This window comes from Parasteatoda tepidariorum, chromosome 9 (genome assembly GCF_982258835.1).
Source record: "Parasteatoda tepidariorum strain Cologne lab strain chromosome 9, Ptep-v5.0, whole genome shotgun sequence".
In the NCBI taxonomy this organism is placed as follows: Eukaryota; Metazoa; Arthropoda; class Arachnida; order Araneae; family Theridiidae; genus Parasteatoda; species Parasteatoda tepidariorum.
In genome coordinates, this window is record NC_141763.1 from 22,705,583 (window position 1) to 22,719,535 (window position 13,953).

The 13,953-nt window shown below is 32.7% G+C and overlaps 1 long non-coding RNA gene across 1 annotated transcript; it reads left to right on the plus strand.

Annotated features, from left to right (window-relative positions):
• Window positions 1–10,403: 10,403 nt before the first annotated feature.
• Window positions 10,404–13,619, plus strand: LOC147803388 (uncharacterized). Its single transcript, XR_015429057.1, has 2 exons — window positions 10,404–10,749; window positions 13,220–13,619. It is a non-coding gene; the product is annotated as an uncharacterized LOC147803388 (long non-coding RNA).
• The last annotated feature ends 334 nt before the right edge of the window (window positions 13,620–13,953 follow it).

Genomic DNA, 13,953 nt, shown 5'->3' on the forward strand with positions numbered 1-13,953 from the left:
TGGTGTTGACTTCATAGTCACATGCGTAGGTATTGGTTGTCTTCTTGGAGTGCTAGCGCTAGTACCCAATTATAACTTCAAAGTATGTCGAAAACTTCCGTCGGTACCGTTACAGTAATTATTTACATTAATATTTATCTTTCTTCATTTCCTTCGCCTAAGGCCGAGATATATATCTAAAACTTCCGCATTAACTTTGTGACAATTTATTTATTCTAATTATTACTTTGCTTCATTTCATTCGTCAAAGGCTAAGAAAGAAATTCAGCCTTGTGCAATTACTAGAATTGTGATGAGAATTTTAACTGCTAATAATCTAAGAATTGCCTAATGTTTAAATCTATATGAAACATTTTTAATACAAAAAGTGGTAAGAAATTTTTTCTAAATATTTCAATTAAGAGTATTCAAAGTTAGAAAGTGAACCCTTACAAGTCATGAAATGAATGCTTTAACCAGTTAGTAAAATCGATAGAAAAACTGAAATAGGGTGAGAGTCATTTTTTGGTGGGGGTGTGTGATAATTAGAGGGATTTTTTTTTGGGGGGGGGGATATCGAATTTAATGCCCAAAAAGAATTCCCGCTTCGGTTTTATTCGAAAAAAGTTAGATGTAATATGGAATTGTTTGGAGAGTTACTCCTACACCGCCCACTTCCTGTTCTTTAGGAGGAGACAATAATGAATTAAATACATCAGAACCCCCATATATAGTGATTTGCCGGTGGGCCCATCACAATAAGCTCTCAGTAAACAATAAGATATAATAATAATAACATAAATTTGAGTCCACCATAAACAAACTAATATTTTTTTAGCTATTTTTCAAAAGTTTATGAAATAACATTAAATATCATTTCAGATGAGACAACAAAAAACGTCTACCATGGTCTAGTTCTTCTCGGGATCAATATTCGGTTCAATATAGAGCCGTGATGGATCAGAGGATAAATCGGTCGCCTCCCACCGAGATTGCTGGAGGATACAAGTTCTGCTCCCGGCTTCCACACGGCTTGCACGAAAAAAAATTTTTTAAAAAAAACGAAGTGTATTTAAAGTAAAATTGTAAAATCTTGTAAAATAAATTGTAAAATGTTTTCTTCCATACCAAAGAAAATCCTGCCTACCTGAAGTATATTTCTCGACGAAGCTAAAGCAATTTTAGCATAAACGTTTCCTTTATTTAGCTCTCTTTTATACCATTGTATATTACCTATTTCAACAAATTATTTATTTTTTAAAAAGTATAAAGAAAATAAAAAGTATTAAAAACAAAAATGAAGAAAAAAAAATACTTTCGGAAACGCAAACAAACGGCACACAGCGCGATCAATTCAACATACTCTAAAATGTGCGGCTTTTCAAAACTAGCGTTTGCGCCAAGGTTTTGCCATACGTATTACAAAAGCTGTATCTAAAGGCATACGCTATTTCTTAGGTTAATTTTCGCGCTTGCGCTAATAAGCTTAATTAGCGTTTACGGGAAATCGTAACGTAACGTAAAAGCTCTCTACTGATCTAAAGAAAATATTTTTTATGCCCTAATTTGGATACATTTAACAACGCTCTCATCCTACGAGAACAACAATTTCATTTCAAACAAAAATTTATGTATCCTATGTTGTATTATTACTTTTATTACTACAATTTAATTGCAAGTGATAAAGTGGAATGAAGCAGAAATCAATATTCTTCAAATGGGATACCTGCAAGGGACATAGTGAGGGTATCATGATCCTGATTGGTTGTTGAAAAGTTGCATTTGTTTACGTTAGCAACTGTTCTTTCCATTCTATTTCGAGTAAGGCAAGTTTGTCAAGTATCAATTGTCCTAAGTAACGCAGCCTATGTTCTTCTACAAAGCTTTCAATCGTACTTCGATATATTTACACAACGACAAGTACGAAGCCAAGTTGAATATAAACAAACTTATGATGCATCAAAGTTACCAGGTACACAAAACAAAAAGAGATCGCGATTACAATAAAGTACGTATACAAAGAATAAATCTAATTAAAATAAAAAAAAGTAGGCTAGAAAGGATTATATTTCAACAAATTCGATGCGCTATACTTCTCTGTAATTAATTAATTTAACGTTAATTAACATTTTATGTAAATTAGAGAAACTTAGCTCAACTTTAATTCCCCACATTGCTGATTAAGATTTTCTAGTATTGACTTTATAGGTCAAATGCGTGGGTATTGTTTGTCTTCTTGGAGCTTAGTACTTAGTACCCGATTATAACTTCAAAGTCAAATTACTTCAAAAAATTCCGTCGGTAAACATCACGACAATTTAAAAATACTTCTTTTCAATCACCCAAGGCCAAGAAAGAATTTTAGCCTTTAGCGAATCCAATATGTATACGAGAATTTATTTAATAAGAACCCTCTGAGAAATATAAAAATAATTTAATAAATCTTCTTTTTATAAAAAGAGTGGTAAAATATTTATTTCTTAATAGTTTAGGTAAAAGTATTTAAAATTATAAAAAAAAACTTTCATAAGTCATAAACACGAATGTTGGGGTAATTTTTTTGGGGGGGAATATTTAATTTAATACCAAAAAAGAATCCATGTTTCGGTGTCATTTTAAAAAATTTGTGTGTAAAATGGGATTGTTTGGAGAGTTACGCCTACGCCGTCCACTTCCTGTTCTTTAGGAGGCGACAATAATGAATTAAATACAGCAGAACCCCCATCATCGGTGGGCCCATCACAATAAGCTCTCAATAAACAATAATAAATTATAATATAAATTTGAGTCCACCATAAACAAGCTAATAGTTTTTTTAGCTGTTTCTTATAAGTTTAAGACATAACGTTAAATATCAGTTCAGATGGGACAACAAAAAACGTCTACCATAACCTAGTTCTTCTCGGGATCAATAGTCGGTTCAGCATTGAGCCGTGGTGGATCAGGGGATAAATCGGTCGCCTCCCACCGATGTTGCTGGAGGATACAAGTTCTGCTCCCGACTTACACAAACCACAGTACAGACATGTAATATCTTCAGTGGTAATCGGTTCGGTAGAAGGGCTAAAGGCCTTTGCCCTCAGGTGAATCAAGGATTGGTTTCGTGGTTTTCTTCTACTTGTAATGCAAATAAATCTTAATCCAGGAGTTTCCTTACATTTTAGATTGAATTCGTAAACTCACAAAATAGGGACGACTGTTCAACATTGGTTTAAAAATTTAAAAAGTAGTACTATTTTCATTGCGACTTAGTTTTGTATGCTGTTATCATTCTTAAAACGCATGCGAATAGTTAAAAGTTCGTATAAAGTTTCATAATCTGTTCGTTTAATATTACAATTCACAATACACGATATTATGTAAATTTTGTTTCACTGAGCGACAGATTTCAGAAAAAAAAAATGTGATTTTAACTGGGTAACCGTTAAATGAGTCAGTGATTCCAAATTAGATGCGGTCAAAGCAGTATACTCGTCTCTTGACCATGTGGCGAGGAGAAATGGGGAGCGAGGAATTTGCTTGGCGACATCTTTTATCAAGAAACTTGGCGAATAGAAATCAGTAGTCAATAGTATGAAAATTTTAAAATTTTATTTAACTGATAGGTTATTTTTCATCAAAATAGCAGTACCTGCTCTAGATGTAGTCCAATGAAGAAGTTTTTTTCGTTTGTTGTAGTGTTTAAAATTTCAACAAAAGAATAAACTGTAGCGATGAAATAAATAGCGACGTTTAGAGGTGAAGAAAGTAATAAGATCTTTCGAAAACAGCGGCGCAATATAAGGGTAAGGTGGAATAACAAGAAAATTAACGCACCGGTGAGCAGCTATTAAAAAAAGTAAGTTAAATAATACTACAAATGGCGAATAAGCGAAGGCATTCCTGTTGCCTCACATCTGGTAGCAATGTTAAATTTTTTGACAATACAATATGATAATAATATGCACCTTACATTCATAAATTTTTAATGCATGACCCAACTATGAAATTCCTTAAAAGATATGCTTATTTTTTGTTGTTGTTCTTTTTACTATCTTGAGTGATTACTGTTTAAATGTGCAATCAAAAAAAAGTTCCAAATAGAAAAAAATAGATACAAATGGATATTAAATGAAGGATGGGAAAAGCTTTTTTTGTGAACAAGTTTAATATTAGGTTTCGCACAAAATTCTGCCCGTGATAAACTCATGTTCCAGTGGCAAAATGTGTCTTTACAAAATGGTCTGTACAATGGGCAAAATGCATCCATACCAGCCAACTTTTGACCATACCAGCCAACCCAACCATTATGTTTTTTCCCAGTGGTAATAAAATAGATTTAAAATTTCAATTGTAAGCAAAAATAAATTTTTTTTTAATTTTTAAAAATATTTGGTAACACATATTAAAATATATGCTTAGTTTTTTTAAGAATAGTGGTGATCAAAATCATTTAAAAAATAAGTTTATAAAAGAAAAAAGTAGTATATATTTACCAGTACTTTAACCCCTTGGGGACGGATGATTCAGAAAAGCATTCGTACAAAATCAGAATCAAGTTGAAATTAATTAAAAAACGGTAACTTAAATGTAGTCATTTCTAATTTTACACACTTACTTTGATTTTACTTTAATTATTGTTAGTTTAATCATATATATAATCAATGTTACTTCAGAGTATAACTAAATAGTTTTATTTTGAGCAAAGTAATGGTGAATTAAAAAAATCAAACAATTATAACTCCGCCCACAAATAACTGCTAAAGAAATACTTTGATTACCAGTTTTATCTTTTTACCCTGGTTGATACGGTTTTATGCTGTCACGTATTTGTGACAGTCGGCGCGAAAGGGTTAAATATAAAAATAAAATTTTACGCCAAATGCGTAGAAGTTGGCAGGTATGTGCAGTAGGACGTATATCACGCCGTACCAACGAACTGCCCACGGTGGAAAGGTTTTACCTTCCGGCCGTCGTCACGACCCTACTGAAAATCTTACAGCATCTTTAGATACTGCAATTGCGACTGCATCAGAAGCTGCCAAACGTATCAAGCTTAGTCTTATAAAAAAATAATAATAATGTAAATTGTTTAAGTGTCGCATTTGTGGAGGTGAAGATTACGGGCCATCGAACTTTTTGTTTGAATTTGAACAAATTAGTAACACACCTCCGCTTTATTAAAACCACTTTAACTCAATCCGTTACCAAAAGGAACGCCTATGTTAAAGCTCGCACCGGAGTTTGTGATGAAAAGACTGGAGATAATTAACTACTGGAGATACTAAACAAATCTACCTCCAGGCCATCGAAAGGATTCATTCCTTACGTCGTCACTGTCTGGTATCGAAACACAGTTAAAATGAACGATAAACTTAAATCCATCCAGAGGATTCACTCAAAGCAATAAACAAAGACACACTCAACTACGAGTACAGAAGCCCTTCAGATATCGGCTGGCGTAAAACCTATTCATCTTAAAATCAAAGGAGAAATCATCATAAAAGAATAAAGTGAGGCTGGAGGTTATCTGACTTAAGTCCATCCATTGTCGCAACTCTCACATGTACTCCTATGGTCATCCCTCCAGTCTGGACCCATCCCGCCAATTACATTGCGTTGCCCTGGGGGAGAACGAATCCGACAGACACAGGTATTAAAATTTTTACACATCGCTCTAGGATAAGGGTTGCCGATGATGAAGATTTTAGCACAAAAGAACAATACAGAACTGGTTTTGGGGTTATTGTGAAAAAAATGGAGACATTGTTAAGGCAACTTCCACCAGAGTCTTTGACAATTGTAGAGTTTTTATTGCCGAGATGATGGCCATTAACCATGTTCTCTTGTGACTCGCAGAGAGGAGCTATCCACATGCTGCAATATATAATGACTCACTTTCCTCCTTGCTGGTCCTCAGTGACCCGACTCCTAAACTTGTCATCATTAAAGACACGAAATCACTGTTGAAACGAAACATTAAATGCCATTGGGTAAAAGCGCATTGCGAGATTAGAGGCAATGAGGAGGCGGATCAGGCAGCCAAACAGGCCATCAGTATCGGTCAGGTCAATATTGAGGTCCCGAGTACAACTGCCTAGATCAAAACATTTTTTAAAGCTAATAATAAGAAACAGTGGAAATTAGAGTGGCAGAGTTCTGATAGAGGCCGGCGGACGTTGAAATTTTTCTAGGACCCCTCAATAAAACGCCTACAGGCTGACTTTTTTCTAAATCAATTTTTAACCGGTGTTTGGGGTACACAAACACAGGTAATTTAACAAAACTCCTAAATGTAATTATTTCCAAATTGAACAGACAATAGACCACCTCGTATTCCACTGCTCTCATCTCCAGACACTCCGTGGATATCAATTTGAAGGTAAAACCAACATCAGTGTTACGCAGAACTGGCCTGCAGGAATAAAATCAAAACAATCATCAAAAGCACTCTTGAAGAGGTACTGACAAATGTAATCAAATAGCACGTTGTTTCTCAACGTCGGCGATAACGTCCCCCTTGGGGATGTTAGGAGTATGCTGAGGGGCGGTAGGGACGCGTTAGGTATGTTTTGGGTGGTAGGAGTGGGGGCGATAAGCATGTTTTGTCATTCAAATTTAATTTTAATTCTCAAAAATAAAATTATTAAATCAAGAATCATTTAATTAATAAAATTAATCCAAAATTAATGTTAAAGAAAAAAAAGATTAAATTATTATGATAAATTAAGATTATCTGATGCAACATTAGCAGTAAAACGAACTTATGCGACACATATTCTCCGATCCGAATCAGCACAGCACAGCGCAAAGAGCCGTAAGCAGATATGCCAACTGCTCCGGACAGGCTAAAATAATTAAAAAAACGGTAAATAACTACAAAGTAAATTCTGCAAATATTTGACTATTTTTGCTTGCTTTTTAACAGGTACAGCATGACGTAAATTTTACTTACTTACTTTATTTGAAAGAACTGGGTACCTGGGCCGCACAGCGGCCCCTCACCCATACATCATTAAGTATATACAATGATTTAAAACATTTTGACTTATGCAACAATATGGTGGCATGAAGGAAAAAAAACACACAAAAAATTTAAAAATTTAAAATAAAAAATAAAATTACAAAAAAAGGGGGGGATTACAGGCATTGTTTTGTTTTACATAGTTGGAAAATATTTTTATAATTATTTATATTGGTTATCACATTTTTATTTTGTAGTATTGGAAGTATTTATTATTTTTTTAAAGTTCTATTGAAATTTCAAAGTTCATGAAACTGTGTTTTTCAGGTAGCATTGGATGATGGCAGGCAGGATGAAGGAAGTCAGGATGCAGTGAGGAGTAGTTGATTTTCTTGTTGATTGATGATTTGGCGCTTTATGGGGTTTCGGAGGATATTTTATAAAAGTGATGAAGTGAGTCGAATTTAATATCTGAATTGAATCCACGTTTCGGTTTCATTCCAAAAAGGTTATGTGTAATATGGGATTGTTTGGAGAGATACGCCTACACCGCCCACTTCCTGTCCTTTAGGAGGATACACTAATAAATTAAACACAGCAGGACCTCCATATATAGCAGGGGTGGCCAAGCTCATATATAGTCGAGCCATTTTTCAAACTTTGAAATTTTTGGCGAGGCGCACTTAAATACGTATTTAAAATGTAGGCAGAAAAGACATTAATTTTTTTTTTTTTTTGCAGAACTTATGTTTATTGAAAATATTTAAATAAAAGTTCAAAATATGTGTATTAAATTTAAATATTAAAAATTAAACACATTTATTTTACTTGTTTTGATAATGGTTTAAAAATTGGTGAATAATTGGTGACAGCGCTTCTCAGATTTTCTTTGAGATGCTGATTAATTGATACTGATCGGTGTTTGGATTTCACAAATTTCAAAGTGGAATAAAAGGATTACGGACAATTACGCCACCGTTTATGTTCATGCGAGTAGTTTCCGATGAGTCGGACGTAAAAGAAATTTGTTACAACGTTGTACTTAGTCTTTCATATTTGATGTTCGTAATTTAAAAGACATTTTGAAGCACGTAAATAATTTTTTAAAATATAATAGCACAAAAATGAAAAGTGGACTCGGGGTACATTTATCGAGAGCCAGAAATAAACCTTCAAAAATCCGCATGTGACTCTCGAGTCGTAGGTTGCCCCCCCCCCCTTGATATGTAGTCAATTGTGGGTGGGCCCATCAATAAGCCTTCAGCAAACAATGACTCACTATATACCAAGCTGCAAAATTTTTTTAGTATATTGCTGCAGTATTGCAGGAAATTGCAATACTACTGCGCATGCGCAAGTTTTTCATCCGACCAATCAGTGACATTAAAGAACTTTGATCGTGTAAATAAGCCATAAAGCCATTAGTAATAACACTATTCACAAAGAACTTAAAACTGATGATCTCAACGAACATACGGCCTAACCCAGCCTTAACCCCTTGGGGACGAGCGATTCAGAAAAGCATTCGTACAAAATCAGAATCAAGTTGTATTTAAATAAAAAACGGTAACTTAAATGTGGTCTTTGCTAATTTGACAGACTTACTTTGCTTTTACTTTAATTATTGTTAGTTTAATCATATATATAATCTATGTTAATTCAAAGTATAACTAAATAGTTTTATTTTGAACAAAGTAATGGTGAATTAAATAAATTGAACAATTATAACTCCGCCCACAAATAAACTGCTAAAGAAATACTTTGATTACCAGTTTTATCTTTTTATCCTCGTTGATACGGTTTTATGCTGTCACGTATTTGTGACAGTCGGCGCGAAAGGGTTAAATGCTTCAGTGATGCTAAAAATAATCTCGTCGACAACTTCAATTCCATTTTTAATATTGATCTACTTAATGAAAATAACAGCTATAGCCCAGTTACTTCCTTCTTACTTTCTGATCGAATTACTCCACCACAGCAACTAATTCTACGGCTAAATCATCTCATGCTAGCTATTCTTATCAGAGCACCTCAATAGGGGAGTAATCCCTTATTGATGCCGCGGACAGCAGCGGGGAAGAAGATTCCCCATTATAGACACAACGACTACTGTCTACACCTTACGTTTGCAACATCCAAAGTTCAGCCTCCGCACGGTTTTTTAAAGGTAGTTTGATTAGACCACTGTGAAGGGAAACAAGTTCGCGAACGAAGCATTTATGTACGATTTAGTAAAAATAAGATAGTGGTAGCAGATATATGTCTAAAAATTTGCTTAATTTTCGAATATGATGGATTTGTCTTATTTACTTGTTTACCACTACGGATTCAATTCTCAAATATATATGACAAATTTCTCTCAATGACTTTTAAAAAAGTATTCCGATAATGATAAATGCGAAATTTTTGCAGACACAATGGAAAGACAATTTTCGCTCAATAATGATCCTATTGATGCCAATTCCGATGACATTATCATTAACCCTTTCGCGCCGACTGTCACAAATACGTGACAGCATGAAACTATATCAATCAGGATAAAAAGATAAAACTGGTAATCAAAGTAATTCTTTAGCAGTTTATTTGTGGGCGGAGTTATAATTCTTTGATTTATTTAATTCACCATTACTTTGTTCAAAATAAAACTATTTAGTTATACTTTGAATTAACATTGATTATATATATGATTAAACAGACAATAATTAAAGTAAAAGCAAAGTAAGTCTGTCAAATTAGCAAAGACTGCATTTAAGTTACCGTTTTTTATTTAATTACAACTTGATTCTGATTTTGTACGAATGCTTTTCTGAATCACCCGTCCCCAAGGGGTTAATGCTGTCAATAATTTCATGACTATCAGTTATCCTCAGATCTAGCCACTATGGAAGAGATCACCAGTATTATCACCAAATTTCAGAATAATAAAGCTCCCGGTACTGATAATATAAATAACCTCATGATTAAAAAGCTCCCTCCCAACATCATTGGGCAGGTGCTAAACATCATCAATGCTTGCCTCAAACTGAAATATCCCCCCCCCCCAAATGAAAACACGCTCAGGTTGTGCTCTTCCCCAAACAGGGGCGAAATCTACTAAATCCTGAAAGCTACAGACCTATTAGTTTGCTGAACGTATTTTCAAAAATTTTTGAGAAGATAATTCACAACAGACTAAAGCCCCATCTCAGTTTTATCCCGTATGAACAATTCAGTTTTCGAGAACATCTATCCACCACTAAACAGCTAGTGAGAATTATTGAGAATATTAACCAAGGATTCTTTAAAAAAGAAACAACAGCGCTCCTGATGTTGGATGTGGCCAAAGCCTTTGCCCGAGTCTGGCATCAGGGCCTCATATACAAGCTCATAAATTTCAATATCCACAAAGGTCTAGTACTACTAATTAATAATGATCTGACAAACAGAACTTTTCATATAAAGATCAATGCAATATTTTCTACCACTAGATGCATTACACTCTAAAAACTGTACCTCTGATTTCAGAGGCACAGGCTAAATGTACCGTGTATTTTCTCGCGTAAGAGGCACATAACTAATGTGCCTTTAAAAATGAGAGGCACCACAACAAATTAAAGGTACCAAAGCAAACGCCAGTCAATGCGCGGTACAAAAAGACTTTCGTGCCTCTGAAATTCGCTTCATTTCTTTTTCTTCGGTACGATCATGTAACGGAGAACAAGCGCATGCGCACATCAGTGAAAAATTTTATGACGAAATACGTTTTCTGTCCCCTCGCATCCACGCTACCGATGGAAGAAGTTTTCTACAAATGTGCTCTATTGATGTTATAAAAATGCTTGAATTTGGTAAGTTTAATACTTGTATCTTATTTTTATATTAATTCCTAAGTAACGACGGCATCTTTTTTATTAATACATTTCAATTTTTATTAGTGAATTATTAATGCTACAAATCTTATAAAAATGTTTAAGCGAGAGAGCTAACCCTAGTTATGTTTACATTTCTGTTGTAGTTGTATTATTTATGTTTTATCATTATAATATTAAGAGGAATGTTTTTAAAGTGCCCTATATTTGTTCTGTAGTGTTTGATTATAATTTTGTATGAGGTTTTCAATGTGGCGATTGCTATGAATAAGAAATCATTTTTATTTGAAATACCAATTTGCTTTTTTGTTTATCTTAGTTTACATTCGAGAGCTATCACAGAAATTCTCTCACAGAATGATTGAATAATTTAAAAAACAACGAAGAATGTTTTCGAATTTTTATTATAATTATGAAAAGTATACTTTCAATCATTAGCTATTTTAGAAAACAATTGACATTGATATCTAATTATAATTATTTCAAACTGTTACTAAACTTACAATTGATATAAACCTGAAGAAAAAAATAAGATTATGCTTTATTTATATTTTAAATATGGTGTAAGCATGGGAGAAAAAGGCAATCTTCTAATGATTTATAAATTTTTAATTAGTTATTATTTTTTTTGAAAAAGTACTAATGTTTAAAAATGTTTTATTCTAACATCACAGCTTTCAGTGTATAATTTCAAATTTTAGTTTTGAATTTATGACTCAAAATAGATAACATGGGATATATAATTATTTATGACTATGAAATTCGTTTTAAAAATTTTAGCATTTCAAATTGAAATTTAATTTATTTGATTTTTAAAAAGGATTAATAGCTTGCTCCAGGGTGCTCTTGTGGCACAGCTGGTTAAATTATCTTTCACACTGCTTATTAGAGAACTAGGGTAATGAGTTAGATCCTGGCAATGTATAAAACAACTGGCGTGTATACTTTGCATATAAATTATGCCACAAGTGAAAGTTCTCTCATTGGTTATCATGCAGAAGATTCAAACGAGCTAGCTCAAGCGGAGTCCACTTTATCTGACCAGTATCAAAATTACATGGCATTTTAACCATGGCCGTTAAAAAGTAAAGCCCTAGAAATAGGATTTTTGGTCATGGTTGAGTGATGGGCGGTGATGAGTACCTTGCTCTTTGTTTAAAATAATATAATGCCAAGTACTTAACAGCTTGAACTTTTTAAAAAATATTAAAGTATTGTTAACTAGAGCAGTTTAATTTACATAATTTTGATATCAATAACTATATATAAAAAATAAAAAAATTATTTGCATAACATTCATTGGATCACAAATGGATTAGATATGCAGAATCGCTGTTGTGTCACTGGCATTTTCCAAGATAAATTCTTAATGCTTTATCGATATATACTGAATAATTTATTAAAAAAATATTTGGTACTTCATATTCAATGCTCAACACTTTATACTCCTTGTTTTCTTGCTACGAAAAGCTACCTAGTAAAACTTTCTAATTCAGCATCAGTGATAATAATTTTTAAGAAACTTTTTTTTATTTTTTATTGTTATTGCTACCTTACCTGTGTTACTTAGAATAACATTATCAAAAAACTTTTTTTAATCTATAACTAATGCTTTTCCTGAACTGTAGTAAAAAAAATATGAAGCGAAGCAATTTTGATAATATTTAGAAAGAAAATATATTGATTGTAAGGATTGATATGTGTATAAACTTGATGCAGTGAAATTGTTTTTTTTTTTTTTTTTTTTTTTTTTTTTTTTTTTGCTATCTGAAAGGCAATTTAATGTTTGTGTAATCTAAATTTATATTATTAGTATATAACTAAATGATTAATAGTTTTTTTTTTGCTGTTACTTTGTCTTGACTGTGTTCCAGTAAATGCAAAAAAATGTTTTTAATTATTAAATATTTTTATAAATAATAATTATTTTTATAAATAATTACTTTTCGATTTACATTTGAATTTTCTTTGTTGACTCCAATTTTGTTTTGTGTTAAAAACAATCCTTGCACTTTCTTATGTATTTAAGCTTAGATAGATTTACACTTTTTTTTTTCTTTAACATGTTGAATGCCACACTAATTTTCATGGCTTGCCCGTCTGGCCAAAATGATTTTTTCAGTATATTCATTTTAGTAATAATATAAAAAAAATTAGAGCATTAAAAATTTGTTCGAATTATGTGTTTCGAATAATCGAGGTTTCGCCGTTCATCGGTGACCCCAGTGGCGCTACGAAAAAACTCAGCACCAGTCACCGGTGACCCCTATGGCATTCAACGTGTTAAATTAGTTCAATAATATTATATATAAAAATTATTTTAGCTAAACCTATTCTTAATGTAATAAAATCTTCATGAATGTATTTGATTACATTGTGATAGAAACTTTTAACTACTTATTCAAATAAAATACTCTTACATTGATAAGTCCTGTTTTAAATGTTCTAGCCGAGCTGAATGCATGATAAAACACTTACATGGAGAGGAAAACCACTAAGCCTGCTACAGTTAGTCTGGCGTCCAGGAGACTCAAACCCATGATCCAACTACCTCTGAGGATATTTTACATCAGCACTGTGGTCAATGCTAAACTATAAATAATGTGGATGCTGCGGGAAGGATTTGATCAGGCCTCCTCTGCAAATGCTTTGCCCATGTACCTCCCCCAGCAAAGTGTTTAACTTGAGCATTTTTTCTTCCGGATACAACCTTTAAATGTCCGTTGCTATTTCTCCGAATTATTGTGATTCTGTATTAATAACTAGTGAAAACTAAAAGAAAGAAAAATGTGTGTCATTTGATTTTTTTCAAAATTTGGAAAATGTTTTAATAAAAGTTCTCTGCGAAACATGTGGACTTTTTTTTATAAGAGTCTGCATTAAACGAATCTTACCATCTCCAAGTAAAATTGACTTACAGTTGTTCCACTCTGTAAAGCAAATTTATCTATATGTTATCACCTTTTACTATGATATTTTATTTTCTCATTATAGTGCTAATTTTTTTTAATTTTGTTTTATTTTAAACTGTAATTTTTGTAAATTTGGTTTAGGCTATTCTCACTGGTTAAATTACTCATTGTATTAAGTATGTTTGCCATTATAATTTTGCTTCCAGTGTTGTGTTTTCTTTTTTTACCAGCACTTTTTCTTTATTGACCTTTAATTATGATGTTACTATAT